Below are 9,660 nucleotides of genomic sequence, written 5' to 3'. Positions count from 1 at the left end.
GCCATGATCTTCGTTTTCTGAATGTTGAGCTTTAAGCCAACTTGTTCACTCTCCTCTTTCACTTTCATCAAGAGGCTTTTGAGTTCCTCTTCACTTTCTGCCTTAAGGGTGGTGTCATCTGCATATCTGAGGTTATTGATATTTTTCCCGGCAATCTTGATTCCAGCTTGTGCTTCTTCCAGCCCAGCGTTTCTCATGATCTACTCTGCATATAAGTTAAATAAGCAAGGTGACAATATACAGCCTTGACGTATTCCTTTTCCTATTTGGAACCTGTCTGTTGTTCCATGTCCAGTTCTAACTGTTGCTTCCTGACATGCATAGAGGTTTCTCAAGAGGCAGGTCAGGTGGTCTGGTATTCCCATCTCTTTCAGAGTTTTCCACAGTTGATTGTGATCCACACAGTCAAAGGCTTTGGCATAGTCAATAAAGCAGAAATAGATGTTTTTCTGGAAGTCTTTTGCTTTTTCGATGATCCAGCAGATGTTGGCAATTTGATCTCTGGTTCCTCTGCCTTTTCTAAAACCAGCTTGAACATCTGGAAGTACATGATTCATGTATTTCTGAAGCCTGGCTTGGAGAATTTTGAGCATTACTTTACTAGCGTGTGAGATGAGTGCAATTGTGCAGCAGTTTGAGCATTCTTTGGCATTGCCTTTCTTTGGGATTGGAATGAAAACTGACCTTTTCCAGTCCTGTGGGCAGTTTTTAGCTATTAACAATAAAGCTATGTATGTATAGGTTTTTGTGTGAACATAAGCATTTATTTCTCTGGGGTAAATGCCCAAGACTATAATTCTGGGTCATATGAATTATATATTTACTTGCATCTCTTTGAGTTCACCGATGTGCCTAGTCTGCTGGTAAACTTATGTAAGGAATTCTTCATTTCTGATACCATATACTTTAATTCAAAATTTTCCATTTGCTTTTTTAAAATAGGTTTTCATTTTTCTATTGCATTAGTCATGTTTTCCTATATTTGTCTATCTTTTTACATAACTTTTTAAACATATTTAAAGTTATTTTAAATGCTTAATCTTTAAAGTGTTCCAACACCTGCGTATCTGTGTATGTTTCTGTTATGTGTTTCTTTTCTCTCGATGGATCACATTTTCGTGCTTCTTCGTGTGTCATAACTTTTTTTTTTCCGTATGCCAGGTATAGTTATAAAGCACACAGAGGATGAGGTGGGTACTAGTCTTCCCAGAAAGGACTTGATAAACTCTTTGGGGACTCAGTCATAGCTTTGGTAGTTGCAGTTCACTTAATTTCAGGTCTTGAGTGGGTATCAGGCCCCTCCCTCCAGCAGAGATGGCCTCTGAACAGGTGGCTAAGGAGATTTGGCAACTCTGAACATCATCCCCAGGTACTCTGCCAGATTTATAAATGACATTGTTCTTTACCAGGCCAACCACCCTTCAGCTCTGAGGCTTCCCTCCAGTAAACCTTCCTGGAACCTCTTAGCTACGTTAGAGTTCTTCCTCCACCACCGCCACACACACCTTCCTCCATGCCTTTGCCCCATTGCTTTGGAATGACCTGGATTTCTACTCTCTCCTGTCCCCACTCCATTCCCTCAACACATAGGCTTCTTAAGATCAAGGGCTGTGTCTCATCCTTCACTATTTCCCCTCAATAGATAGTGGTTGTGAATTGGGTCAGAAACGAACACTTACTAAATTATTTTTGAATGAACAAACAGATGTCTGGATGAGTGTGTAACCAGAGGGGTGTAGGGTCGTCATGGCATTTAGAACAGGGTTTTGCACTGGGTCCTCAGTCAGGCCCAGAGCAGAGAGGCCCTCGATCCGTACACCCAGCGCTTCTGAAAGACGCAGCTCTGTCTGGTGGTTAGGAAGAGGAGACGACAGAGTGACCAAAGGCAGGGACATCAGCACTGACCTTGCTGGGCAGGTTTTGTGGATGGTTGTTCTGGGAGGAGAAGCATATGGGAGCGTTCTGTGCCTATCTAGATGGAACTAGGGAATTCCCTGGAGGAAGGGAAGATGTAGGCATTGACTTCCTGTGGAGGAGGACTGCATGAGGGTGGGGGTGCGCAGCAGGTGACCCAGAGACGGCCTTCCTGACGTCCTCACTGACCAATGGCACATTGGCACCTGCCCAGTTTCACTTTGTAAGCTTGTTTCCAACAACGTTTCTATCAGTATATGTGCCAGAGTCACATGATGAAAATGAGGCCGGGCGGGCCACCCATTCTGGGAGAAAACGGTGGTCCCCAAGTCCGAGTGGTGGGTTCCAGAGGGTGCTGATGGATCCCCTGACACTCAAGACAGAAGCAGTAGCAGCTGGATCATGTCCCAGTGAGATGGCAATGTACTGTGGGTGGCAGGGGGGAGATGATGAGGACCAGTGGGAGAGCTCCAGCTCTGAGAGGGAGTGGGAGCTGGTAAACACTGGAAGGTAGGGTGGTCCCAGCAGAGGGGACAGCCTGTGCAAACACTCGGTGACAAGAAAGTCCTCAGCATCACTGAGGAACTGAAAGGCATGAGTGGCCAGAACAGCGTGAGTGAGGGCAGGGGGCCGTGAAGAGGTGGGCGGGAGCCCGCCTAGCCATGTGAAAGATCCTGGTGTTGTTTGAGGTTGATGCTGTTTGCAGTTCCAGAATATTGACTACAATGGATATTGGTTGAAAAAATGAGTGAGCGGGTGAATGAATGCATACTATCAAGTGAAGAGATGAGAGGCACACAGACATAAAAATGGAGACCTGCACGGGACAGTGAGACTCCCGTTGAAGCCAGAGGTGCTGAGGATGTCTCTCCCCAGGGTCCTGGCCTGCTCCTGCCGAGTCACAGGAGAGGGGAGGGAAGCCCTGCTGAGTGCCCCATCTGTGACCCTCCATGGGAGACCTGCTTCTCGACCTGCCCAGCTTTTCCTCCCAGGTTCCTCCTTTCTGTGTAGGGAAGAGACACCCACATGCAGGAGCAGCAGGGCCTCTGAGATCCAGGGCAGTGCTGAGACAGCTGAGACCCGGACAAGTTTCTTCTCTAAACACTGCCCCTGAATAAGGCAGCCACACTTGCAGAGGCACCGCCCAGCCTCAGAGGACAGTCAGGGTGCTTTACTGTAAAGGGCAGAAGGGCGGTCCCTCCACCCTCCACTTTCCTGCCTTTTCCTCTCAATTTGGAGGCCAGAGGTAGCCTGTTTTTCCATATAGACTCCGTCCAGGGTGTGCACACACTTGAAGAAGGAGCGCAGGGTGCATTTTCCGCTGGGGTGACCCACTGCTGCCGGGAGATGGCGGCAGTTCATCATGGCTCACCCACCCTCTTCTCCCCGTTTCAAAATTCCTCCATGAGCATCGCCGCCTGGGGTGAGGCTTCAACTGGGAGTGTTTTCACCGATCTTTTTCTAAAATTAATTAATTAATTGTGGTTGTGCTGGGTCTTTGTTTCCAGGGCGGGCTGTCTCTAGTTGCAGCGAGCAGGGGCTACTCTCAGACGTGGTGCATTGTGATGCCTTCTCTTGTTGGGGAGCCCGGACACCAGGCACGTGGGCTTCAGTAGTTGCGGCCCCTGGGTTCGGTAGTTGTGGCGCATGGGCTTAGTTGCTGCATGGCATGTGGAATCACCCCAGAGCAGGGATTGAACCCATGTCCCCTGCATTGGTAAGCAGGTTCCTATCCACTGTACCACCGGGGAAGTCCGTGTTCTCACCGATTTTGAATCCAGAACCCCAGGAAGCCCTAGGGGGTTGCCTCCCTCTCCCAGCCGCACCCCACCCAGTTCATGAGCCCAGCCACACCCTCTTTCAGTTCCTGAAGGGTGAGCGCTGCCCTGCCACCCGCTCAGTCCAGATGCCCAGCCACCCAGCCACCCTTCCTCTGGTTCTTCCCCTTGGCCTCCAACACAGTCCTGGTTGAAGCGTCACCTCCTGGCAGAGTCCTCCCTGACTACTCCACTCCTCACCTGTCCCTCATGCCCAATCGCTTTCATAGGAATGTGTTCTTTGCCTTCCCCAGCTCTTTTTACAACTCGTGATTCTCCATCGGTGTGCGACTCTCCCGGGTGCATCTGTCTCCTGTTAGCTGGGGCTCCACCGGGCCAGGGGCACATCCACTTCATTCCCGAGGCTTCCGGGCACTGAGCACAGGCCCAGGCACCAGCTAGGCAGAAGTGAATAATTGTTGCGTGAACGAATGAGCTGTTATTGCAACACTTCCACCAAGGTGCCTCACCGTGGGCTCTGCAGTATCATTTTCCAGGGCTGCCATAACAACGGACCACAAATGGCATGCTTTAAGCTACAAACATCTTTTCTCTCGTGGCTCTGGAGCCCTGAAGCCCAAAGTCAGGGTTGGCAGCCAGGCCCCGCCCCTTCCAAAGGCGCTGCGGGAGAATCTTTGCTCCTGCCCAGTTTCCGGTGGTTGCCCGCAATCTTCTCATTCCTCACTCGCCCTTGGACTGCTCCAGCCTCTGCCTCTGACTCCATAAGGTCTCTCCTCCCAGCTTCTGTGTCGCTCCTCTTCTTGTAGGGACACCAGTCATGTTGGATTTAGAGCCCACCCTACTGCGGTTTGATGTCACCTTTTTAAAAATATTTATTTTTTTGGCTGTGCTGGGCCTCAGTTGCGGCTCGAAGGATCTTTGATCTTTGTTGTGGCATGCGAGATCTTTAGTTGTGGCACTTGAACTCTTAGATGTGGCATGTGGGATCTCATTCCCTGACCAGGGATCGAACCCTGGCCCCCCTGCATTAGGAGTGCAGAGTCTTAGCCACTGGACCACCAGGGAAGTCCCCAGTTTGACATCCTTTTGACTGAAGACATCTGCAACTCCTCTATTTCTAAATAATGTCACCTTGTGAGGTTCCAGGAAGGACGTGAATTCAGCGGGGTGGGGTTGATCAACCCAGTGCGGGTCTCCAGCTGCTCCTTCCTGTCTGGTTTCTCTAACCTCCTGCCCACGTTCCACACGCCTCCACTCCCACACCTCCCCTTAGTGGTACAATAACCGGGTTACCCCACCCTCCTCCTCTCCCATCCCTCTTCTCTAATCCCCTGGCACCTAGAATCCCCGGTTAAAGTCATGTTCCCTGACAAACAAGAGGAGGGGTAGCTGACTGTGTGCCAAAGCCCTTTGTGTTTCTCACTGTGAGGTCACTTGTCCCCTTACACTGGAACCTGGGAATCACCAGCTCACCCAGGTGCCGTCATGGGGACACACGGGGACTTGGGTGGATGGATTAAGACAGGCTGGGGCTCAGCGTCAGCATGCTGCAGCCGGCACCAAGAGGCATGGGAATGCCGCGTGCAACCTTCGTGAGGGAATCGGTGTCTCTTCAGAAGGGGACAGAGGGATGACCCCAGTTAGAGACGGGCTTTGACATAAGACTGTGCATAAGACTGGCCTTGGGGAGAGAGGTTCAAGACGGAGGGCACGTAGATATACCTATGGCTGATCCATGTTGATGTATGGCAGAAGCCAACCCAGTATTGCAAAGAAATTATCCTCCAATTGAAAAAAAAGACTGACCGTGCCCTCTAGGCACAGAACACTGGGGCCGTGTGCAGCATTCCTGGCAATTTATGGAAGCTGCAGGTGTGTTAACTTGGGGCCACATGTGTGTGTATGCTCTGTTGTGTCCAGCTCTTTGAGACTCCTGGACTGTAGCCCTCCAGGCTCTTCTGTGCATGAGATTCTCCTGGCAATAACACTGGAGTGGGGTGCCATTTCCTTCTCCAGGGCATCTTCCCAACCCAGGGATTGAACCTGCGTCTCCTGCATTGGCAGGTGAATTCTTTACCACTGAGCCACCTGGGAAGCCCAGCTTGGGTCCTCTGAGACACAAATACCAAGATGAGATTCCAAGTGCGAGAGAGTCTTGGAGAAACCGCCTGCATAGGACGAGGGGGAGGGAGATGTAGGAGGCTGGGGGAACCCACAGATGGAGATGCTGGTTAACCCCGGGGAAGGAAAGAAGGAAGGGCAAAGGAAGGTCTTCCTCAGGCCAGAGCTGCCTGCGGAGGAGCCCCACATCTCCCAGGAACAGGCCTGTCTTAGCATCTGTCCCTGCGAAGCTCAGCCAGGGGCTGGGCGCAGCCTGTGGGACGTGTGGCCTCACGCCCATGCCCCTGGGCTCAGAGCCTGGCATTGGGGCATCAGGCAGTCCTGCTCCCCCACAGCAGGAGACTGGAGGGCCTGCCGTGGCCAACAGGCCCAGCCATTCTCTCCCAGCCCAACAGTAAGCTTGGGCCCTATCAGGGGAAGAAGCCTGGGGTCTGGGGAATCCCAGCCTGGTCAGCCCTCCAGTGGGTGGGGCTGCAGGATGGCTCCTGCTCGCCTAGGATGAAGGTCACCCAGGAGAGCCAGCCCGCTGCGGTAGGAATTTCCATGAAGCATATTCACATCAATGAGAGCTGGGTGTCCTCGAAGGAAATGAAACTGTGAAATCATTTTCAACACCAAAGGCCCAGTTGTTTTGACAGGAAAAAGAAACAGGGGCTCCAGCCAGCCCTCAGATGTGCTGGGTGCCCGGTGGACGCCTGTTCCATCTTTCGGTCCCCGCACTCGGAGGGCGTGGGGTACATCTTTTCCATCTTCGGGGGTTTGTGTTTGTATAGGTTTAGAGGATCGTGAACCTTTTTACTTCTCCGTATTTCGCGTCTTGAGTTCCCCGGTAGGCTGCTTGTGCCAAACTGACCGAGCATGACACATAGCTTTGGCCTCAGGGCTACATTTTTAGCTCCTAAACCATTGAGGCTTCAAGAAGGGGAGGCGGGGTGGGTGTGAAGATGTCAGCAGACGTGAAATCAGGCAGACAGAAATAAACAGGGCGCTCCTCCTTCCTGTCTGCAGGGCTCAGGTTCTCCACGTGGCTGGGCCCTTCTCCTCCTGGGGGTGGGGCGGGGGGGTGGCGACGGGGAGCGGCTTCACACTCCGGTCCCCAGTTCACAGTTTCTCAGGCTGCCCTCCCGGCTCACACCCCAGCCATGCTGGCTGATGTAAATGTCACAGGCACTGTTTTCCTTTTTCACGTTGCTCTGCAAACACAGCTCAAAGGTGCCCAAACCCTTTGCCCTGGCATCACCCACTTCCTTATTACCCAAATGAAATAGAGCCAGCCCATGTCCCCATGACACCAGGGGAAGCCATGGGCCTTCTCAGCAACTGCCCCGCCAGTGACCTCCAAGGTGCAAACCCACGACAGGGATAGACCCTCCTGTTAACATCACATACTCCTTCCCCTCTTCTGGGAGCTCCCTGGCCACTCTGCCTCGGTCTCCTCCTCTGGCCCTTGCCTCGCTCTGAGCACTTCAAGACCTGGTCCTGGGCCATGTGTCCTCCAGCGACACGCCACCCCCCACCCTCTGTCCAGGTGAGCTCCCTCAGGCCCACGACTTCCAACACCAGTGACTCCAGACCTAACGTCCAGCCAGACCTCCCTTCTGGCTGCTCAGCTGGCTTCTTCGCCTCTTCTCTTGACTTCTCCCTCCAACCCTGTTACCCTCCAGTAAAAGAGCATCACCCACCACCCAACCCTCCAATTGCTCAAATGGGAAACAGGAATTCTCCTCGGTTCTCTCCTTTTCCTTGCCTCCCGCATCTCCATCCACAATCTCCCGAGTTATCTCGAGGCCGTCCACTGTTTTTAGTCCAAATCACTACTTGCTTTAACAATGCACAGGCGTGCTAAGTCATTTCAGTCGTGTCCAACTTTTTGCGATCCTATGGACGGTAGCCCACCAGGCTCTTCTGTCTGTGGGATTCTCCAGGGGGATCTTCCCAACCCAAGGATCGAACCCGCATCTCTTATGTCTCCTGCATTGGCAGGCGGCTTCTTTACCACTTCTGCCACCCGGGAAGCCCCGCTTTAACAACACTCAAGGCCAAATTCAGCTATGAAAGCTCTCCTCTGCCCCAGCCCTGCCAGGCTCAGCACCCCTCTCCCAGTCCTCCCTGGGTTCCAGCGACACTGACTGGCCCTACTGCCCCAGGGCTGGGCGCCACCTTCCCTCTGCAGGAACGTTCGCCTGATGTCTGAGGGCTTGGCTTTTTCTCAGGCTTCAGATCTCCCTTTAAGTATTACCATACCTCCCTAACACACTTCCTGAAAATGTCTGCGCCTCTATTGTGCAGAGGACTATCATGTCCCCCTTTACTCCGCTGTGAGCCGCGTATGTGTGTTAGCAGTGGGGGTGTGGTGGGTAGGCTAATAACCAAAAGGCTAAGTTTCCATCAGCTCCAGGGCCTCACTGTTAGCAACACAAAGAATTGGCTGAGAAGTAAATGATGCCTATTCGCTCACAGCTTTGAGTGAAGGACATGTGCTTCTCTACCCAGAGTCTTTCCATGAGCTGACGAAGGGCCACGGAAAATCCTATTCCCTCCCTTCTAGAGCAGACTGGGAGGGTCGTGGCATTTCCCCTCCCTGTTTGTGGTGTCTACTTAGTTCACAGAGCCCTTGTTAATACAGGACAATGGCCACCCCTCGACAACAGTGAGTGAGCTGGGGAATCACCTGACCTAACCTCGGGCCAATCAGAGTTTCTTCCCAAGAATTAGAGTTTGAGACAGAGACAGTGGAGTCAGTTTTCCTATGGTGGCCTGGACTCCAGCAGGCGGGACCTGGGTTCGGTGGTGATTACCACGTGGCCCAAGGAGTCAATGGAACGTCTGTGATGAGCAGAGAGGAGAGGATTGAGGCGGCCCCCTGACTGAGCACCATCCTTCACACCCCAGGCATCTTTTACACGAGAGACAAATACATATCTTATCCTTATATTCAAATACGCTCTGCAAATGGAAAGTCCTTGATCATGAAATTCATTTGCTTAACAAAAATTGAGCATCTCATTTACCTACAACTGTGGATCTCCAGTCTCACAAAGAAGACAAGATACTTAGCAGCAGCAATGGAAATTTCTGGAGCCCACAGAACAGAGGGCCAGCCCTGGGATGGGCTGGATGCCCCCTCCCGCTCTGTTCCCGCTGGAACCCCGTGCCGTGTCCTAAATCCTTCATCAGCCTGTTCCAGATTCCGATCCTCTCTTCAGGGACGGGGCTGAACAACAAAGAGACACACGCTGTTTTTAAACTTCTTTTTTCCCAGATCCCCAGCGGATGGCGCCTCGTAAGGTCAAGAGAGGTCCTGGCTGCTTTGATTTGTTGAGGCTCCCAGTATATTTGAAAACAAATAACATCAGAATAGAGTTCAAAGTTTGTGGCATATTTTAAATATTTACATGTAATGAAATAGTATGTTAGTATGTTTAACATGCTTAAACTCACACAAAACTCCACACTCATAACATGACCACAGGACTAATTTTTAAAATTTTTATTTCATACTGGAATGTAGTTGCTTTACATGTTGTGTTTTAGGTGTACAGCAGCCTGACTCAGTTAGATATAGACATCAGATCAGATCAGATCAGTCGCTCAGTTGTGTTTGACTCTGTGCGACCCCATGAATCGCAGCACGCCAGGCCTCCCTGTCCATCGCCGATCTATTCTTTTTTGGATTCTTTTCCCATAGAGGTTATTACTGAGTGTTGAGAGTTCCCTGTGCTGTACAGCAGGTCGGGTTGATTATCTGCTTTTATATAGTAGAGCGTATATGTTAATCCCTGATGGCTCAAGTAAAGAATCTGCCTGCCAATGCAGGAGACACAGGAGGCGAGGGTTTGATCCCTGG

General features: G+C 51.5%; 1 non-coding gene across 1 annotated transcript; it reads right to left on the bottom strand.

The window, feature by feature from the left end:
* Positions 1–4,683: 4,683 nt before the first annotated feature.
* Positions 4,684–4,757, bottom strand: TRNAR-CCU. Its single transcript has one exon. It is a non-coding gene; the product is annotated as a tRNA-Arg (tRNA).
* Between the last annotated feature and the right edge of the window lie 4,903 nt (positions 4,758–9,660).

Source organism: Bubalus bubalis, chromosome 21 (genome assembly GCF_019923935.1).
Source record: "Bubalus bubalis isolate 160015118507 breed Murrah chromosome 21, NDDB_SH_1, whole genome shotgun sequence".
In the NCBI taxonomy this organism is placed as follows: Eukaryota; Metazoa; Chordata; class Mammalia; order Artiodactyla; family Bovidae; genus Bubalus; species Bubalus bubalis.
This window is presented reverse-complemented; position numbering and strand designations above follow the sequence as displayed.